This window comes from Chiloscyllium punctatum, chromosome 4, assembly GCF_047496795.1.
Source record: "Chiloscyllium punctatum isolate Juve2018m chromosome 4, sChiPun1.3, whole genome shotgun sequence".
NCBI classification, from domain to species: domain Eukaryota; kingdom Metazoa; phylum Chordata; class Chondrichthyes; order Orectolobiformes; family Hemiscylliidae; genus Chiloscyllium; species Chiloscyllium punctatum.
In genome coordinates, this window is record NC_092742.1 from 131,616,622 (window position 1) to 131,638,320 (window position 21,699).

The following is a 21,699-nucleotide window of genomic DNA, read 5'->3' on the forward strand; positions in this document are numbered from 1 at the left end:
TCTCACTATTTCCATAGATTATGAGCAACAAATGGTGAAGAATACAATATCCAAGGTCACACAACACCCCGACTTGAAGTTATATCATTCTCCCTTCACTGTCAAATGGTTCAGAAACCCGTTTCTCTCACTGTAACATCCCTTTTCGTGTCCCTGCACCACGAAAAACCCTGGGGTCGATAACCATATTCTGAATAGAAATTAGACATAGGCCACAGAATGCCGGCCTTGCTAACGAAACTCACCTCCCAAAAATAAATGAAAGGAATCTGTACTATTAAAGACATCCTTTCGACCCAATCTGATATCTAAAACAATATCAAGGGAGCCTTTCACTTTGCCCTATGCTCCTGATCTTTCTCCAAAACCATGAAATTTTCCTGAGTGCTTTTTCCAGGGCTTTTTAAACGTCACACGTGGAAAGTTGTACCTAATAACCTGAAAGGAGAAGTCTGCATGTTCATGAGAATCGTCTCATAATCTTTCACTATCTAAAAAAAACAACAGAAACGTCGAAACTAGCATCAGGAATAAATCACCAATACAGCTCCATCAGGCGATAGGATCGTTGATGATCTGATTGTGACCTCAATCACACATTCCTCCTTTGCCCTTACAACATTAGTGCGTTATTCTTAGTCAAGAATCTGCCTGCTTCTGCCTAACGAATATTCAATGTCTTATCCTTCATTGCTATCTGGGAAGAGAGTTCACAAATACACGACACTTTGGGTGGGTAAAAACAACCAACACCTTCTTTATTGAGATATTCTTCTGTTTTATTGTCCATCTACTCCTGGTAATCTCTCTCACAAGCTGAAATATTGTTTCAGAGTTCAAACTGAAAGGACTACTTGGAATAATCTGGGGTTACCAATATCACATATTGTTCGCCTAACCTCCAGCAGATCCGGAGTCAGTCAGTTAAGATTTCATACTGAAATAAACGTTCCTCACAGGAGTTAGTTGAGTGAATCTGCTCTGAACTGATTCGCATGTCATTATGGCCATCACTCTCTCGATGTGGACTCGCCACTACCCTGCAAAACTGTAGAAAATCTTCCATAATTTTGACTGTATTCTGTTTGAGCAAGCTTCGACATTTATCTTATCTCCCTCAAAACTATATGTATACCTAAATGTTATATTTTGTAATCCACGTGCCCGGTTCCTCTGTGCCTCAACCCAATCTCTCCATTAAAATAATACAGTGCCTTTCAATTCTTCCCGCCAACATCTTTGAGCGCACAGACAGTTTTTCTTACGATGCTGCATACAAAAATATTGGTCTGTTCACTTGACCCCCTTAATCTATTGATAGACTCATGTCCTCTTCATACCTTGCTTTTCGAACAGTTTCAAATGTCTGCATTCTTCCCTCGTACATACAGAATATTTGGCCTAATAAATAGATTGTGGCCAATGGAATTGACAATCTAATATTTTTAATCAATATCTAAACTATGAATTTGTGACAATGCTCAAATGTTTTATATTCCCATCACTTAGTTCCCAAAACTCAAAGTATGGACAGATGGTGTAGAATCTGTGTGGTTACAATTGACGAACGGAAAAGGTTAAAAAAAACATATTTGGAGTTATGTACATGCCTACAAATCATAGCTGTGGCGGAGGACACATCAGGAGATAGAAAAGATGTTTAGGCAAGGCAAAGTTACAGTGATTGGGGGGATTTCAATGTGCAGGTGGACTGGGAAAATCAGGTTGGTAGGGGTTTGCAAGAAATTGAATTTGTGGAAAGTCTATGAGATGGCTTTTTGGAGCAGCTTATGGTGCAGGCAAGGAGGGAACGGGTAATACTGGATTTAGAGTTGTGCAATGAGGCAGACATGATAAGGGAGCTTAAGGTAAAGAAAGCTTTATCAGGCAGTGAGAATAATATCATTGAACCTACTCTTCAATTCAGTAGGGTAAAGATAGAATCAGAATTCACAATATTACTGCTGAATAAAAGCAACTACAAAGGCATGAGGGAGGAACTATGTTGAATTGACTGGGAGAGTAAGCTAGCAAGAAAGACAGTGGAACAGTAATGGGGAGAGTTTCTGGGAGAAGTCAGGAGACACAACAGAAATTCATCCCAAGCTAAAAGGAACATAGTATATGGAGGATGAGGCAACAATAGACGCCAGGGGAAATCAGGGTTAGCGTAAAAGCAGAAGAGAAATCATATAACATGGCAATTGCCAGTGGAAACCAGAGGATTTGGAAGCTTACAAATACCAATACAGGACAACAAAATTAGAAATAGGAGGAAAAAGATTAAATATGAGGGGAAGCTAGCCAGTAATATAAAAGAAGACTGGAAGAGTTTCTTTTAATATATAGAGGACAGAAGAGAGAAAAAAATGGACATTGGGACACAGAAAACGACGCTGGAGATATAGTAATGGGGAACAAATAATGGACGAGAAACTGAACAATAATTTCATGTCAATTTTCACAGTGAAAGACACGAATAGTATCCCACAAATTCAAGATAGCATGGGAACAGAGCTTATTAGGAGAGGTTGCTCGAAAAACTAAATGGGTAAATCAACTGGACCAGATGGACGATATCGCAGGGTGCCAAGGGAGATAGCTGAAGAAATAATGGAGACATTTGTGGTGATCATTCATGAATTTCTAGAATCAGGGAAAGGCTCAGAAGACTAGAAAGTTGATAACGTGACACCCTCTTTCAAAAGGGAATAAGGCAAAAGGCAGAAAGTGACAGACCGATTAGCACAACCTCAGTCATGTGTAAGATCCTGGAATACTTTGTGAAGGATGAGACTTCTGAATACTTGTAAGTGAATGGTAAAATTGGGTAAAGTCGGTATGGTTTCATCAAGGGGATGTCATGCCTCATATATCTGTAAGAGTTATTTGAGGATGTAACAAGCAAGTGAGACAAAGGAAAGCCAGTGGATTTAATCCACCTGGACTTCAAGAAGGACTTTGACAAGATGCCACACAGGACACTGCTGAGTAAAATTGGGTCCCATTTTGTTAGAGGCAAAGTGCTCGTGTCTAAAGAAGCTTGGCTATCCGGCAGAAAGTAGAGAGTGTGGAGAAAAGGGTCCTTCTCAGGATAGCAGCCAATGACAATTGGTCTCAGTCTCAGTGTTGGGACCACAACTTTTTACTTTGTACATTAACGATCTATACTAAGGAACTGAGGGCATTCTGGGTCGGCTTTTAGATGACACAAAGGTAGGTAGAGGGACAGGTAGCATTGAAGAGGCAGGGAGGCTGCAGAAGAATTTAGATAGAATAGGAGAGTGAGAAAAGAAGTAGCAGATGGAGTACATCTTGGGAAAGCGTGAGGTGATGCACTTTGTGAGCAGGAAGAGAGGCATGGACTATTTCATAAATGAAAAGAAAATTCAGAAGTCTGAAGTGCAAACAGAGTTGCGAGTTCTTGCACAGGACTGTCTCAAGGTAAACTTGCAGGTTCAGTGAACAGCTGAGAAGGTGTTGGATCTGCCGCACAGTGAGTTTAAAGTATTTTATTCAGCAAAAGAACTGTGAGGCAACTCTTACAAACAATAGTATTTGTTTATTGAGCACAGTCAATGTTAGTACTATAAAATTTACGATAAAGTAATGAAAAATACTGCAAACTGTCTGTTGCTTTGACTTAAATTTGGCTGGTTGTGTACCACCACACTAGAACCTTGCCGGGCTCCACGTGGTGATGCCTTATTATTCTTCCGATGGACTTGGAGTTGTTTTCTTTCTCAGTGGTTATTCTCCAGTTTCCGCACTCAGTGGGGTTTTGAGGTGATTCTTATCCTTCCAAGTCTTCAAGCCCTTGGGAGGGTATGGAGGATCTGCCAATGGAATGATCAGGTTCATTTACCCTGATCAATCAGACTCAACCAGGTGTCAGCACATTGATGGTCCAAGGGCGACATTCCAATATCCCATTAAAGTCCATCTTCAGGAGGGTATTGCAGGGTCTGTAGCTGTCAGGTTTGTTTGCAAACCGTCTGTAGGGAGCTGCAGCCTGTCTGGATTCTGCAGCATGTGGATTAACACAGAGACTTTCGACAAGGCTGGGATCCATTTGCCAGAATGCTTTAATCACAGTTCATTTTTGAAACTCCATGATAAGTTCATTAATGTCCATCATATGTTCATTGTTTCAGGTTGCCTATCCGGTCAGAAAGACAAATACAATGCTGGCATTTATTTTGAGAGGACTTGAATATTAAAGCAGGGATGGATTTCTGAGTTTTTACAAGGCTGTGGACGGAGCATATTTGGAATATTTTGTGGGAGCATAATTTAAGATACATCTAGACAGAAAAATGAATGGGCAGGTAACAGAGGGATACAGATCCTTAGAAAATCGGCGGCAGGTTTAAACAGAGGAACTGGATCGGTACAGACTTGGAGGGCAGAAGGGCCTGCTCCTGTGCTGGAATTTTCTTTGTTCTTCGTTCTTTATTATTCAGTTTCAAAATTGCAAGTTTTCAACTTACTGTATGCTACAATTTAATAACATAAAACATTTATTTATTTGACAGTGCATGTTAAATTATTGGCATTTCTAAATTAGATTCACAGAGTCATAGAGATGTGCAGCATGGAAAACAGACCCTTTGGTCCAACCCGTCCATGCCGACCAGATATCCCAACCCAAACTAGTCCCACCTGCCTGGACCCAGGCCATATCCCTCCAAACCCATCCAGATGCCTTTTAAATGTTGCAATTGTACTAACCTCCACCACTAGCTCTGGCAACTCAGTCCATACACATACCACCCTCTGCATGAAAAAGGTGTCCCTTAGGTGTCTTTTATATCTTTCCCCTCTCACCTTAACATATGCCCTCTACTTCTGGACGCCCCCAAACCAGGGAGAAGACCTTGTCTATTTACCCTATCCATGCCCTTCATGATTGTATAAACCTCAATACGGTCACCCCTCAGCCTCTGATGCTCCACTGAAAACAGCCCGAGCCTATTCAGGCTCTCCCTACAGCTCAAATGCTCCAACCCTAGCAATATCCTTGTAAATCGTTTCTGAACCCTTTCAAGTTTCACAACTTCATTCTGATAGGAAGGAGACCTGAATTGCGCGCAATATTCCAAAAGTGGCCTAACTAACTCCCTGTAGACGCACCACATGACCATCCAACTCCTGTACTCAATACTCTGACCAATAAAGGAAAGCACACCAATCGTCAGCTTCACTATCCTTTCTACCTGCGATTCTACTTTCAAGGAACAATGAAACTGCACTCCAAGGTCTCTTTGTTCAACAACACTCCCGAGGACCTCGCCGTTAAGAGTATAACTCCTGCTAAGACTTGCTTTCCCAAAATGCAGCAGCTCACATTTATGTAAATTAATCTCCATCTGCTACTCCTGAGCCCATTGGCCCAGCTGATCAAGATGTTGTTGCAATCCGAGGTAACCTTCCTCGCTGTCCACTGTACCTCAAATTTTGGTGTCATCTGCAAACTTACTAACTGTACCTCTTATGTTCGCATCCAAGTCATTTATGTCAATGACAAAAAGTAGAGGACCCAGCACCGATCCCTGTGGCACTGGTCACAGGCCTCCAGCCTGAAAAACAACCCTCCACCACCACAAACTGTCTTCTACCTTTGAGCCAGTTCTGTATCCAAATGGCTAGTTATCCCTGTATTCCATGGCATCTAATCTGGCTAACCAGTCTCCCATGGGGAACCTTGTCGAACGTCTTACTGAAGTCCATATAGATCACAACCACCGCTCTGCCCTCATCAATCCATTTTGTTATTGCTGCAAAAATTTCATTGAAGTTTGTGAGACATGATTTCCCACGCATAAAGCAATGTTGACTATCCCTAATCAGTCCTTGCCTTTACAAATACATGTACATCCTGTCCCTCAGGGTTCCCTCCACCAACTTGCCTACCGCCGAGGTCAGGCCCAGGTATAGTTACCTGGCTTGTCCTTACCGCCCTTCTTAAACAGTGGCACCACATTCGCCAACTTCCAGTCCACTGGCACCTCACCTGTGATTATCGATGATACAAATATCTCAGTCACAAGCCCAGCAATCATTTCCCTGGCTTCCCACGGAGTTCTCGGGTACACCTGATCAGTTCCTGGGGATTTATGCCTTTCAAGACATCCAGCACATCCTCCTCTGCAATATAAACATTTGGAAGATGTCACCATTTATTTCTCTACATTCTATATCTTCCATATCATTTTCAACAGTAAACAATGATGCAAAATGCTCATTTATTATGTCCCCTAGCTCCTGCGGCTGCACACAAAGGCCTCCTTGCTGATTTTTGAGCGGACCCTATTCTCTCCCAATTTACTCTATTTTCCTTAATGTCTTTGTAAAATCCTTTTGGATTCTCCTTAATTCTATCTGCCAACGTTATCTCATGTCCCCTTTTTGCCCTCCTGATTTCCCTCTTAAGTATACTCATTCAGCCTTTGTACTCTTCTAAGGATTCAGGCGTTCTAGTCAGACAACATGTTCTTTTGCTGTAGAAAACAAAATGTGCACTCTTTACTTTTGTATCATAAAATGTTGTTAGGTGTTTGTAGTTCAGTTCCATCAATATAGAATCAACTTAATTGTTTTCAGAGATGATGCAATTATTGTTCAGTTGAATAACTGTAGTTAATATTTCATCATTGCCCAATTCACAAACATGGCAAACACCTGATTATTGCTCAGGTCAGTAAACCCACCACGTTGCAATCATGACCGACATTAAAAATGGATTCCAAAAGGCTTCAATTTATGCACAGTGCTACTGGACCTCACAGCTGCCTGCGGCACTCAGTGAGACACTGACATGCTCCTGAATCTGTCCAGATAATTTCCAACCTGGGTCAGGGCAATCATTCAAACATTCCTTCAAAGTAAATCATTTGGATTCCAACTTGGGCAGGACCAAACTAGCCAACAGGCTTTCACCATTCTCAGTGTATTTACAAATACTGTCTAAATTAGATACCAATGATTGACCAGGAACTAGGTCTTACAATGTCATCCCCAGTCAAATCCAGACCCAGAGAGAAGTTGTATGGACATGGAGTGTCAGAATCACATGACTTTGCTTATGGTGCTGACACCTGGCATTTCCCTCATACTCCATACATCTGCCCCCTGGACAAGACACTGAGAGAAAATGTTCACAATTGACAGTACATTGCAGCATCTTGTGTCGCACAGTGAATCCTCTGAAATTATATTCAATAAATTTACCTTCACATTCACCAGTATCAAAATAAATTTGTATTTGTCTGTGAATGGTCAAATATTAATGCATGGGTCACCCAACAGATGCATCTGAAGAAACCAGGAGCTAACGGCAAGTCAAAAAAAAGGTTAATAAGTGAACTTTGTGGATGATGTCTGTCTAGGTAACCGCACATATTGTGTTGACACTCAGGTGAATGTAACCATGCACACCATAACTGAAAGTCATGGTCTAATGTCCCTCTCCAGCTTCCTGACCTCACACACCTCATTCCTTCTCACACGTCACTCCCTCACACTTTCACCAACTGACGAGCATCCACAAACTGAGTGAAACTTGGAATATATAACAGTACAGCACAGTAAGAGCCTTTCAGCCCTCAATGCTTTATCGGCCTTTTATCCGACTCTAATATCAGCCTATCCTACATAACCTTCAATCTACTAACTTCCATGTGCCTATCCAAGGGTCTTCTTAATTATCCATAATGTATCTGACTCTACTACCATCACTGGCGTTGCACTCTGAACCCACCACTCTCTGTATAAAGAACATACCTCTGACATCCCCCCGAAGCCTTCCTCCAATCAACTTAAAATTACACACCTTGTTGAAAAGACTCTGGCTATCCAATCTTTGTCTCTCAACATCTTGTACACCTCTATCAAGTCAGCTGTCATTGTTCTTCTCTCCAGGGAGAAAAGTCCTAGCTCCGTCAAAATTTCATCCTAAGACATGCCCTCCAGTCCTGACAGTATCCTGGTAAATGTCCTCTGCACACTGTCTGAGGCTTTCACAAGTTTTCTATAATGAGGCAACCAGAATGGAACACAATATTCCAAGTGTGGTTGAACTACAGCTTTATAGAGCTAAGCATTAACCTCGCCGCTCTTAAACTGAATCCCCCTGATAATGAGAGCCAACAGACTATCACTTTCTTATCAACCCTATCAATTTGTGTGGCAACTTTGTGAGATCTATTGACATGGATCCCAAGATACCTCCGTTTCTCCACGTTGCCAAGAATTCTGCCTTTAACCCTATATTCTGTATGCAAATGCAGTCTTCCAAAAGAAATCACTTCACACTTTTTAAGTTAGAACTCTATCTGCCACTTATCAGCCCTGCTCTGCATCCTGTCAAAGTCCTGTTGCAACCTACAGCAGTCCTCCACACTATTCACAACTCCATCAACCTTCATGTCATCGGAAAACTTACTAACCCACCATTCCACTTCCTCAGCAAAGTCATTTATAAAAACCACAAATGGCACAGGTCCCAGAGCCGATCCCTGTGGAACATCATTGGTCACTGAGCTCCAGGCTGAATACATTCCATCTGCTACCATCTTCTGCGTTCTATGGGCCAGCCACGCCTGTATCCAGACAGCCAAATTTCCCTGCGTCCCATGCCTCTTTACCTTCTGAATGAGACTTATCAAATGCCTTTCTAAAATTCTTGTTCACCACATCTACTGGTCTACCTTTATCAAAGTGTTTTTTCACATCTTCAAAGAATTAAATAAGGTTTGTGAGGCATGACTTGCTCCTCAAAAAAAAGCATGCTGACTATCTCTAATCAAACTATCGTTTTAAAAGTAATTTTAAATCCTGTTCTCAGAATTGTCTCCAATACTTTACCCACCACTGGTGTAAGACTGACTGTTCTATAATTCCCAGGGTTATCCCTATTCCGTTCCCTGACCAAGAGAATAACATTTGCCACTCTCCAATCATCTGGCACTACTCCAGTGGACAGTGAGGATGCAAAGATTATCACCAAAGGCACGGCAATCTCTTCCATCATTTCCTAGGGTATACCCCATCTGATCCAGGGGATTTATCTATCCTTATGTTTGTACTTCAATCAGTCGTACTTCCCCTCAACTTGTTTACACACTATCCAACCAACTGATTGAATGTTTTCCATTTCAGTGCTATATACAGTGCTGCCTTCCTGAGCAAGTATAGTTCCCAACGCCTGGCGAATCACAGAAAAAGGAATGCACCAATCCCTTCCTGATAAAGAGCTCATGCGCGAACAGTCGACTCACTTGCTCCTCGGATGCTGCCTGACCTGCTGTACTTTTCCAGCACCACACTTTTTGACTCTGATCTCTATCAACTGCAGTCCTTAGTTTCTCCATTACTGAGGGCTGCCCGCTCTACACACTGACAGGGAATTAACCATCAGCAACTCATTTTATGTGGAGCTGACTGCTCAGTTCTGGAAAGTTGCACTTGATGAATACATTTTTTTGAAAAAATGGAATTAGAATTCAACAAATATTCATTCAGTCCCAGAGTTACAATTTTGGTTCATGATTTGGACAGCCTGATAACAAATAGTGAATGATTGAAGAACTCTGAGGCACAGAGTACTCTAGATGTTATATTCCAGCTTACATTAATGCAGGGAGTATTATCAGACAGACTGATGCGATAATGACATGAGTTGACATGTGGAGGTAGAACGTTTTTGCCATCACAGAGACGTGTTTGAGAGGGGTCAGGGCTAACAACTCAATATTCTGTTGTACTGGAACTATACGCAGGACAGGAGAGGGTGTTAAAAAGGAGGTGGTTTTGTATTATTAATTCAGGATCAGTTACTGCAGTGAGGAGGGACAATACCTTGGATGTCTCTTCAAATGAGGCTTTATGGGTCGAGGTTGGGGTCCAAACGATGACAGACACACTGCTGGGGATAGTTTATCGAGCCCCAGAAAGATGAAAATGCAGGAAGAAATATATAACCAATTCACTGAGGTGTGTAAAACCAAATTCACTGAGGTGTGATGGAAAGCAAGTCCGAAGAAGTTGCAGATAAAAGAAAGCAAGGCTGGAGATGTTAAAGAGACAGGAAAACAAGACCAGAGATGTTACAGAGATAGGAAAGCAAGGCAGGATATGTTACATGGATAGGAAAGCAAGGCGGGAGATGTAACGGAGATGGGAAAGCAAGGCCGGAGATGTTACAGAAATAGAGGAAAACAAGGCTGGAGATGTTGCAGGGACAGGAATGCAATGCTAGAGATGTTACATATGTAGAGGAAAACAAGGCTGGAGATGTTACGGAGAGAGAGGAAAACAAGGCTGGAGATGTTACAGAGAGAGAGGAAAACAAGGCTGGAGATGTTACGGAGATAGGAAAGCAAGGCTGGAGATGTTACGGAGATAGGAAAGCAAGGCTGCAAATGTTACAGAGACAGGAAAGCAAGCTGGAGATGTTAGAGAGAGGAATGCAAGCCAAGAAATGTTACAGAGAGAGGAAAACAAGATCAGAAATGTTAGAAAGGAAAGCAAGGCTGGAGATGTTTCAGAGATAGGAATGAAAGGCCGGAGATGTTATAGAGAGAGGAAAGCAAGGCTAGAGATGCAACAGTGGTAGGAAATAAAGTACGGACATGTTACAGAGAGAGGATAGAAAGGATGGAAATGTTACAGAGAGAGAGAAAAGAAAGGCTGGAAAGGTAACAGAGACAGGAAAGCAAGACTGGAGGTATTACAGAAATAGTGTGGACTGTACATGATAGAATAGGTTTAGTGAGATAATTTTGAACTCATTCACAGGATATGGGGAAAGGTGAAGCAGCTGGAGATTAGAGAGGTAAGGAGGGGTATAGGGGCTGGCGGAGTTTACAGTGATAGTTGGGTTGTAGTATGATAAAAAGATTGTAGTGATACGGAGGGTTTCTGAGATACAGATGGATATAGCGGCTGGAGGAGAAGACAGGGAAAGATATAGAGATACACGTAGACAGTTTAAAAATTGAATTGTGCAATGTCTTAATAGAGAACATATTGTAGAAATCTGTGGAATAGACAAGGCACTTGAAGGAACTGAAGGAGTGAGACCTTGGACTATCCAATCACAAGAGTTCTAGAGTCAGTGTCATACAGCACAGAAGAGGCCCTTCGATTGACATTGACAAATAAGCAAAAGCCCTGCAGACACTGGAAATCCCTCCTTCCTAACTTCTGGGGGCTAAGGCGAAATGTGGGAGAGGCGTCCTACAGACTCCTCAAGCAACAATGTGGCATAACGATGCCTCACGTGTCAGATCAAACACTGACACGGAAAGTTCCTGCTGACTCCCTTCCCTCAGCTGATGGATCAGTGTCTCTCTATATTGAACACTTGGAGGACGCACTGACAGAGTGAATGAACTGGAGAATGTATACTGGGTGTGTATTTCAAAATCACCACCAAGAGGGGTTCAGCAGCAGCATTCCTGATCGAGATGGTCGTTTCCAATGCAACATAGCTGCGAGACTGGGTCTGCACCGGGTGGGGAGGGAACGACTGACAGGGAGAAACATACTTGATCTCATATTCACCACGGCTGCAGAGACATTGATCGATGCCCGTATTGAGAACAATGACTACCACACACATTATTTCTGGAGACAAAGACCCATTGTGAATAGTGTGTGTGTGTGTGTGTGTGTGTGTGTGTGTGTGTGTGTGTGTGTGTGTGTGTGTGTGTACATGCGTGAGAGCACATGTGAGACATGCTATGACCATGCTAAACGGGACAGATTTCGAAGAAATCTAGAACTCAGCACTGGCCTGTGTGAGGTGATTTGGGTCATTACCAACAGCAGAAGAATAGTACTCGAGCACAATTTTCACTGTCATTGCCTGGCATATGCTCCACTTTACCCTGACCATCAGGCCAGGGGTTAAACCCTTGTTCAATGGAGAATACAGGAGAGCTGTCCAAGAGCAGCACCAGGTACACCACAAAATGAGGTAACGTTACCAAACAGGACCACTTACTTACCAAATAGCATAAACAGCCAGTGACAGACAGATCTAACCAACAGATCTGACCTAATCTCCGCAATCCTGTCATATGCAGTCAGGTTGAATGGTGGTGTCAATCAAACAACTCACTGGAGGAGGAGGATCCCCACATATCACCTTCCTCATTGATGGAAGAGCCCAACACAACAATAGAAAAGCTATGACTGAAACGACCACAACAATGTTCAGACAGAAGCATCGATAGGATGATCTAGTCTCCTACAGATGGCAGTCTTCAGCTAATTCGATTCACTGCATGCGGTAATTCCAAACGGCTGGAGGGATGGGGAATGCAAAGGTTGTGAGCCCTGATAACATTCCATTCAAGCAGTTCCTGCTGAGATACAGGACTGGCATCGACCTGCAAATGTGGGAAACAATCCGGGTGTGTCCTGTACAGACACAGACAAACCATCAGACAATCAATGACTGCCCCATTGCTCTCATCTCTTTCATTAATAAAGGGGGGGGAAGATGTCACCCACAGTGGGATCAAGCAGCACTTCCTCAGCACTAACCTGCCCACTCAAGCTCAGTTTGGGTTCACATCCCTTGGGCTCATTGAAGCCTTGGTTTAACGATGTACAACAAGAGACCACCAAGCTGAATTCTAGAGGTGAGGCAACAGTGACAGCACTTAACATCATCATAACTGCATTTGACCAAGTGTCGTATCCAAGATTAATGGCAAAGCTGGAGCAAATAGGAATCGTTTGCATTGGCTGAAGTTATACCTGGTACAAAGGAAGGTGGCTGGGGTTGGAGGAGAGCAGCCATCTCAACTTCAGGACAGCTCCACAGCAGTTCCCCCTTGTTGTTGTTTGAGTAAGCCTGTAGAATAGAAATGGAAATGTAAGGCATCATAATCCTACGGGATGATAGGGCTGCTCTCTCGTGAGACAGGGACAACTAGCGGTTGTTTAACTGGACAGTCATCATGCTTCAATTGAGGGAGCGGTTGAATACGACAGTCCTTTTCAGTCACCTCAGTCAGTGCAGAATTGAACCCACATTGTTTGTATTAATCTGTATTACAAACCAGCCGTCCAACTGATTGAGGTAACCAAGTCCTCACTCAGTTCCTTGTGGTAGATATTATAATATTATTCCATTCAGATATGTTATTTGACACCTCTGGAGCAGGTGGAACTAGAAGCAAGCTTCCTAGCTCAGAGAGAGGGACAGCATCAGTGACCTGTAAGAGTGTTCTCCGCCCTAGGCCCAATAATTTTCAGCTGCTTCATAAATGACAGTAAAATCACAACTGGGGATGTTTACCAATTATTGCACAGTGTTCAACACCATTCGTGATTTACTCAGATACTGAAGCAGTCCTTATCCAAGTATACCAGGTTCTGGAAATATGCAGGTGTGTGCTTAACAATGACAATACCACGTCCATTACACATGTGCCAGACAACGATTACTTCTATCAATGGAAAATTGAACCACATCCTCGAACGTTCAATGCCACCACCATAACTGAACACACAACAAGCAATATCGCACGGATTACAGTTAACCTGAACTGGACTGGCCATATGATTTCATTATCCATTCTTGTGAAGGGCTTATGCTAAAATATTGGCTCCTCCTGTACCTCAGATGCTGCCTGACCTGTTTTGCTTTTCCAGCGCCACTTTTAGACGCATATAAATTCATTGTCTACAAGAATTTGTCAAGGGCTAGAAATTCTGGAGGAATAATTCACCTCAAAATTTCCAAAAGCCTTTCCCCTATTGCTAAGAAACATGTTGAATGTGTGTGTGATTAAATACTTCCATTTGCCTGGGTGAGTGCAGCTTCACCCCTCATCCACTGACACTCAGTAGCAGCAATACCTTCCATCTACACGGTACTCTGCAGAAATTTACCAAGGCTCCTTACAACGTACCTCTGAAACCCCGACCACCAAGAAGGACAAGGGAAGCAGATACACGGGACCCCCACCATATTCGCGTTCTGTTCCAAGCCATTTACCATCCTGATTGGGAAGTATATTGCCGTTCCTTCAGTGTCACTTTTTCAAGTTCCCTATCTCAATAAATGCCGTCCCAATCACATTTCATGAATAAATTAACATAAAAAATATTGTCTAGACCTGTTCAATGCTGGACACGGTTTTGGGTTTTGTGAGCTCAGGCTGGTTGGTCCAGGCAGTACATTGCTTGTTGTGAACAGCTGAAGGGATATGCTGTTTGAAACAATCTGTCAGTCTCTCAGACATGGCCTACATACCAAGCATCACAGACACTGGCATTTTCAGCCCATATTACTGAGCTCTGAGATTGACAGAAGCAACTGAAAACGTACTCATATCTGACTGGAACATGTTTAAACACACAGCGACATTGTTGCCACGAAAATAATTGTGAGTGAATATTAGCAGGGAGAAAGTGAGGATTGCAGACGCTGGAGATCAGAGTCAAAAAATGTGGTTCTGAAAACAAAGCTCAGACGTTCAGGCAGCATCTGAGGAGCAGGAGAATTGGCCATTAGTTAACAATAATAATACAGGGGAAAATAATTGTATATTTTCAAAATCCTTGTACTTAATAATAATTTGGTCTTGGGTGTGGCAATGAGTCTCATCATGTCTATGCTAATTACTATGAGTTTTCATCATATTGTTGTTATAACAGTGTACTGAATAAATGGGTGATTTGATGCTTATTGGACAATCTAAAAATTGGTATTATGAAACGTTATCGTACCTTCAGTAAAGAGACTTTGCTGTTAATGGTTAGAACAATGTTGCAAACATTTACACAGAGATTTCCATCTCAAGTCACACACAAGGACGTTGGACTGGGATCACGCTGGCCATCAATGCTGGCTGCATAATTCTGTTTGGATACTGACATTGTGGGGCTAACATACACTGGATATGGTTTATGAAGGATTCAATGTAAGATGCCATGTGCTGCGGGAATCCATCACCTTTATAACACCTTCATTTAGGAACGGGTCCAAGGTTCAGCATTACAAAGTTCAGGTGGCACATCAGAAGGGATATACTTCCAAGACATGGCTGTTTACAGGTCATTGTTATAAATATTGAACTGCGTCTGTACCAGTGCCATGTTCTAGTCCATTGACCAGTCTGCCCCACACACATCTCCCTGTTGTTCAGGTATGTCTCTAACCAGTCTATTGTGAGGGATTGTGTGAGTAACTGCCCAGCTCCAGTTTGGGAGCTCTCTGTACAGATTTTGGAGATGGTCAGTGGTGAGGGCCAGTAATACTGTGTCTGATTTCAGGCTTTTCCTCAAAGAGATTTTCAACAGCTTTGCTAACTGCAAGATGCTGGGTTTACTGATCTGAAAATGAAGCGCCTGTTTACTACAGCTACTGAATTATGCGCTCTGGTAGTTCAATTATTGTTCACTTCAATTGTTTTCAACTGAAAAACAATGATGTTTGGTTTATTTTAAGATATGTAAGAAATAAAGTGATATTAACTCTTCATTACCGAAAATGTCAAAGTCACCTGGTATATATTTCCCATGGACTAATCGAGTAACAGTCAGATATTGTCTGTAAAGCAGGATTCTGAAAACAGGACTATGTCCCAGGCAATATCACCACCCTCTCTGTTAGGTTCTATCCCACTGACAGGCCACAGCCAGGCAGAGGGGGACAGCTCCTTGGTATATAGTCAATATAGGTTGGCATGTGGCTCAGTGATTAGCACTGCTGCCTCATAGCACCAGGGTCCCAGGTTTGATTCCTGACTCGGGCAACTGCCTGTGCGTCGTTTGCACATTCTCCCACAGTCCAAAAATGTGCAGCTCAGGTGAATTGGCCATGGGAAAGTGCCCATAGGGTTCACTGCATGAGTCAGAGGAGTGTGTGTTGCTCTTCGGAGGTGGACTGGTTGGGCCGACGGGCCTGTTCCCATCCTGTAGGGAATCTAACCTAATGATAGTGCTCAGCATTGATGCTGGATCCTGTGGTTGCTAGACTGCTCTGTGGCAGGTTATGGTGGAATCAATGAAAGGGAAACATGTAATTGACCACATCGTCACCGATCTGGCTGCTGTAGATACACCTCTCCATTTCAAATATCAGTAAGAATGGTCATTTCACAATGGGGGCGGGGCAATGGTTATCTTCACATTTTGCAGAGCCTCATAACCATGATATTAGCCCCTTGAGTACTAAATGGAACAGATTTTACACAGATTGAATAACCAATGATGATGCGGCTATGACGTGTAGAGGGCCATTGGCAGTAGCAGAATCATACTCTGTAAATTTCATACAGTCTGCAACCTCAGAGTCAGACATACCTCCCACTGTATAGTAACTGTCACGGCCCGACATAGCCCCCACTGAACAGTAACCACTACAGTCCGACATACCTCCCACTGCACAGTAACCATCACAGCCCGACATACCTCCCACTGTACAGTGACCATCACGGCCCGACATACCTCCGTCTATACAGTAACCATCACAGCCTGACATATCACTCACTGTACAGTAACCATCACAGCCCGACATACCTCCCACTGTACAGTAACCATCACAGCCCGACATACCTCCCACTGTACAGTAACCATCATGGCCCGACATACCTCCCACTGTACAGTAAAAATCACAGCCTGACATACCTCCCACTGTACAGTAACCATCACACCCCGACATACCTCCCACTGTACAGTAACCGTCACGGCCCGACATCCCTCCCACTGTACAGTAACCGTCATGGCCCGACATCCCTCCCACTCTACAGTAACCATCACGGCCAGACATATCTCCCACTCTATGGGAGCAATCAAGAGCGGCATGGTCGCTCAGTGTTTAGAACTGCCACCTCACAGCACCAAGGTCCTAGGTTCGATTCTGGCCTTAGGCGACTGTCTGGAGTTTGCATATTCCCCACCTCCGCACCCCTCCCCATGTCTGCGTGGTTTTCCTCCCACAGTCCAAAGATATGCAGGCCAGATGAATTGGCCATACTAGATTGTCAAGTGTTTTCGAGAGAGGGAAATGGATGTGGGTGGGTTACTCTTCAGAGGGTTGATGTGGTCTGGTTAGGCTAAAGGGCCTGTTTCCACGCTGTAAGGAATGTAATCTACTCTCCAATGTTCAAGACAGGAATATGATGCAATAATCACTTGGCTGAATGAGTGGCGCTCCAACAGCACTCTAGTATGGACTAGCAACAGGCAACACAGTTGTGTGGGGAGAATCATGACTCACAAAATTGATTGATTATATTGAGGAAGTGACAATATTGATTGATGAGGGCATGGGACTGGATGTTGGCCGTTTGGACCTTAGCAAGGCCTTTGATATGGTTCCGTATGGCAGGGTCATACAGAAGGTGAAGTGAAGTGGGATCAGCGGGTCAGTTAGTAAGATGGATAGAGAATTGTTTGGTCATAGAAGTCAGAATAGTGGTGGAACAGTGATTTTGTGATTGGAAATCTGTAAATATTTTGGCGGAGTCGCAGATTGTGAGGATGATTGCCCGAGAATACAGCGGGATATAGATCAGCTGCAGACTTGGACAGAGAAAACACAGATGTAACTTTATCTGGACATTTATGACGTGATGCGTTTTAGAAGGTCTAATGTAGGAGAGAAGTGGATGGAAAAATTACTGGCTACATCAATATCCGAAGTCATCTAGGTATACAGCTCCTCAGTTCCCTGAAAGTGGCACACGGGTGGATAGGGTGATAAAGAAGACTGACGGCAAACTTGCAGACATGCATCGGAGCATGCAGTATGAAAATTAACAGGGCATATTTCAGCTGTAGAGAAACATAGTTCGAGGTACATTTAGAGTATTGTGTACAGTACTGGTTGCCACACGATGTTGAAGTGTTGGAGAGGGTACGGAAAAGTTTTACCAGCATGTTCTCTGGTTTGGAGAGTAGTGGCCTGAAGGAGAAATTGAACACACATGGCTTGTTTGCACCTGGGCATCATTGGCTATGGGGCTACCTGATCGATATTTGCAAAATTATCAGAGGCATAGATAGAAGGACAGTTAGGGGCTTTTTCCTCCCAGAGTACAAATATCAATTACTCAGGACCGTAGGTTTTAGGTAAAAGGGAGAAAGTTCAGGAGATGTGATAGGTAGGGGTTTTTTTTTGCTGTTCCAGACAGAATATGAAAGTGCCTGGAATGCACTGTTAGAGGGGAAGAAGCCAATATAGCAAGGTTTAAGAGGGATCTTGGCACAAGTATGAGTAAATAAGGAATAGAATGACATAGAGGGAGCAAAAACTTTTGTTTTAACTATGGAATGACATCATGTGTCAGTGCGGGCTTGCTGGGCTGAAGGGCCTGTTCCTGTGTTGGACTGTTCTTTAAGTCAAGATTTGAGCGCGGGAGTGGAGAGATGCTGACTGACCGATGACTAATGATCAACAGTCACATCGTTGTGGATCCCCGCCCATCAACTTGCAGCTTCTTATCCTCCCCACTGTGGGGAAATTCAATATAGAAAATTTGACATGAAAGTCAGACCTGGTAACTGGTGACTCCATCTCGCTGCTCGTTCCTGCAGACTCCTATCCTGGACATCAACATCTCGGGGCACACTGCATGAACAGAAGCTACATGTACTCCACAACCAAGAATGCTGGCATCTGTTACATGCCAGCCTCACCATGCATTTCCAGCACATCTCCGACGAACTGATGGTAGGCTTCTGTACTTCAATGCTGCAGCACAGGGTGCACTGACAACTCTCATTGCAATGCTACTCCAAGGACACTGTGCTCAGGGACACACACCCACCACATGGACTGTCCCTCGGGGCTGCTCACTCTGTATTTGTACACACTAATGCTGCGGCAAGTACACAGTGCTCAGGGACACACCCAGCTCATGGACTGTCTCTCTGGGCTTCTCACTAGACAAAACCTCCATGAAACTGTCAGAAATGAGATTGGCCAAGTCAAAAGATTCAGGCCTTTGTCTTGTGCAGATTTTGTCGTGCAAACTATTGGAAGTTATAAACTTAAAGAGAGAGAGGACTTACAAAGGAGATTCACGCCCTGAAAAGAAGCTGGGGAGAAAAATCCCCTGCCATGTTTGTTTATTGTTCATCATTTTCGGTTCCTCACTGAATAGAGGCAATATATCAGAGACCTGCTGATATTGTAGCTTAGTTTATTACGAAACAAGGGGCTGACTGAGTACTTATAGATTGGAATTCTGCGAGGCAGGAAGAATGGACCCTTAGAAAATCACAAAGGAATCCAGGACTGTCAGCCTAAATTTCTGCAGGGAAAGCTGTATGTAATTAATCTGGCTGTTTGATTTTCATGCAGAGACTCGTACATTTAATGTGACTTTCTTGATTTGAATGAGGGAACACATAGCAGTGTGCTTAAAAATGGAACCTTTGAGCTCCAGTTGAATGTGGTACAGAAGAGATTTTTTTATACTGGGAAAGTGATAACGCAGTTATGAGGAAAGGTTGAAGTGGTGGATGCTAGGAGGAGATTTGATTAACCTGCACATGTTGTCAAGGGCCTGGATAGAGAGGGAAAGACTGTCTTGTTCTTATTGGAGAGCTCAGTTACCACCAGAAAATATTTAATATAATTGGTTGAAATATTAGAGAAGTGGTGAGGAAAGTTGTTACTTCACCCAGAGTAAGAAAGGAATCTGGGAGTCACGCATGGATGTGGAGTCGAGGCAGAAACTCTGGAAAATTTTAAAAATGTGCCTAGATCTGATCCTGAAGTCCTACAGTCTCTGTGAAATCATAACAATTTTTCTTTTGAAAGGATGAAGCTGGGTGGCACCTTCTTTTTAATCAGTGCATACAATTTTGAGAGTCATCTGTGTTGGAGAAATTTCTGATATTTGGACAATGTCCACAGAATCAATGTAAAGGAATCGGGGAGAGGACAGAGAGGAGTAGTGTGTAAATTGATCAGCATCACAAAAATACTGATTCCAGACTTTAAATACAATGATGCTTCAATATGGTGGCCTTTTTATCCTTCTTGTATAAATGCTGAAAGCCTTTGATTATCCGGTTCTCAGCCTTGGTCACATTGCAGCCATATCTTTCTTGTTTCATTCTATTTGTTCTACTGTTCCATTGGCCTTGTTGAAAAAAACAGGAAGGAATTTGGGGATGATCCCAAGTACCAGAATCCATGATGAATGTAAATTTGAGAAACGTTTACAGAGATAGAAAGGTGTGCGACGACAGCGGGACATTACAGAGATATGGATTGTTCTAGGGGCTGAAGGACATTACAAGGACAAAGATAGTTTTAGGTTTTGGTTGAAGTGAAAAGTGAGCTGGACCAGCCAGATCAATATTTTGTCTACAGTAAACTTGCAAAGAGAAACTCTCCACAAAAATTTGATGAAAATGATATCCATGTCTGTCTGTATCAGAAAAAAAATACAAGGGATCTGGGAGATGGTGGGAGGGCTGGGTGGTGTTGGGGGAAGTGGTTAAGGCACACAAGGCCTACAGATAGAGTTCACACTGTGACAGGTGAACTGATCTGTCCTACCATAGAGATTCGGGTCAATGGTGCAGACTGAATTCACACCAGATGAAACAAGGTTTGTTCTCATAAAATAATTTTCAATTGTAACATTTCAGGAAATGAGAATTTAGTCTTATCTGAGGCTCTGTTGAGTTGACCGTGGTCTAGAATTCCTACCTGGGAATTGCTGTCTTTCAGCAGTCATTCTGTTGTCACAATATCAGTTCGGAATCACATGCAGATATGGATGCAGAATAGGTAAATACATTCAGAACTGAACAAGCCCAGCGCATTAGGTATTTATAGCTACTCGTATCCATTCTGAAAATGAGTCGCACAATCAGATCAGGAAAATTCCACTCTTCCTGTCTTGCCTGTATATTGACAGCTGCTCTCACCTATCCTGGAACTGATCTTGGAAATACGATTTAGAAGATTTCAGACACTGCCCAGCCTTTGCAGGGTCAGCTGCTCGCACCTAATCCAGTATAGTGTCCCACAGTTAGACCAGGCAGACCACAAACTCCGGGATATAGGCCCATACATTTGCAGTTTTATAGCATGTTTTCTTCTTCAAATTATAGCCAAACAGGCAAACCACAGATTATTTTCCCTGTGCCTACAAATATCAGTCTCTTTGACATCCCTCATGTTCTGTCACCCTTCCCATCTCTGTGAATCCTCTACTTTCTACCAACAGTCATAAGTTTATGACATTCTCCAAACGCAAAATCTACCCTACTCCCGAAATCTACCCTACTACGTTCCTCATCATGAAGAAGATCACAGATATACAGGCCGATCAAGTTTGTGAATGAGATTAGAGATAGTAAGGACGTTATAGGTGAAGTGGTTTGAGAGAGAGAGCTTGCAGAAGACAAAATAAAACCTTGTACTGGCATTGCAGGAGATTAATAAGATGAGGTTCTCCTGAAAAGAATGTGTCTTTCCTTGGAAGATTTCATAGAGAGTAGCTGGAGGAATTTCAGAGACAGTGAGATTTGAAGGTACTAATGAATATTCGAGATACATAAAGGGTTCTTTTGATCTGGTGGAGATTAGAGAGATAAGGAGGGCTGGATTTAGAATGTGGACGCTGTAGAGGTATGGAGCTGTATAGGGATGGAAGGTGGTTACAGAATCGAGAGTGCTGTAGGGACTACAGGATTTTACACAGCAGATTA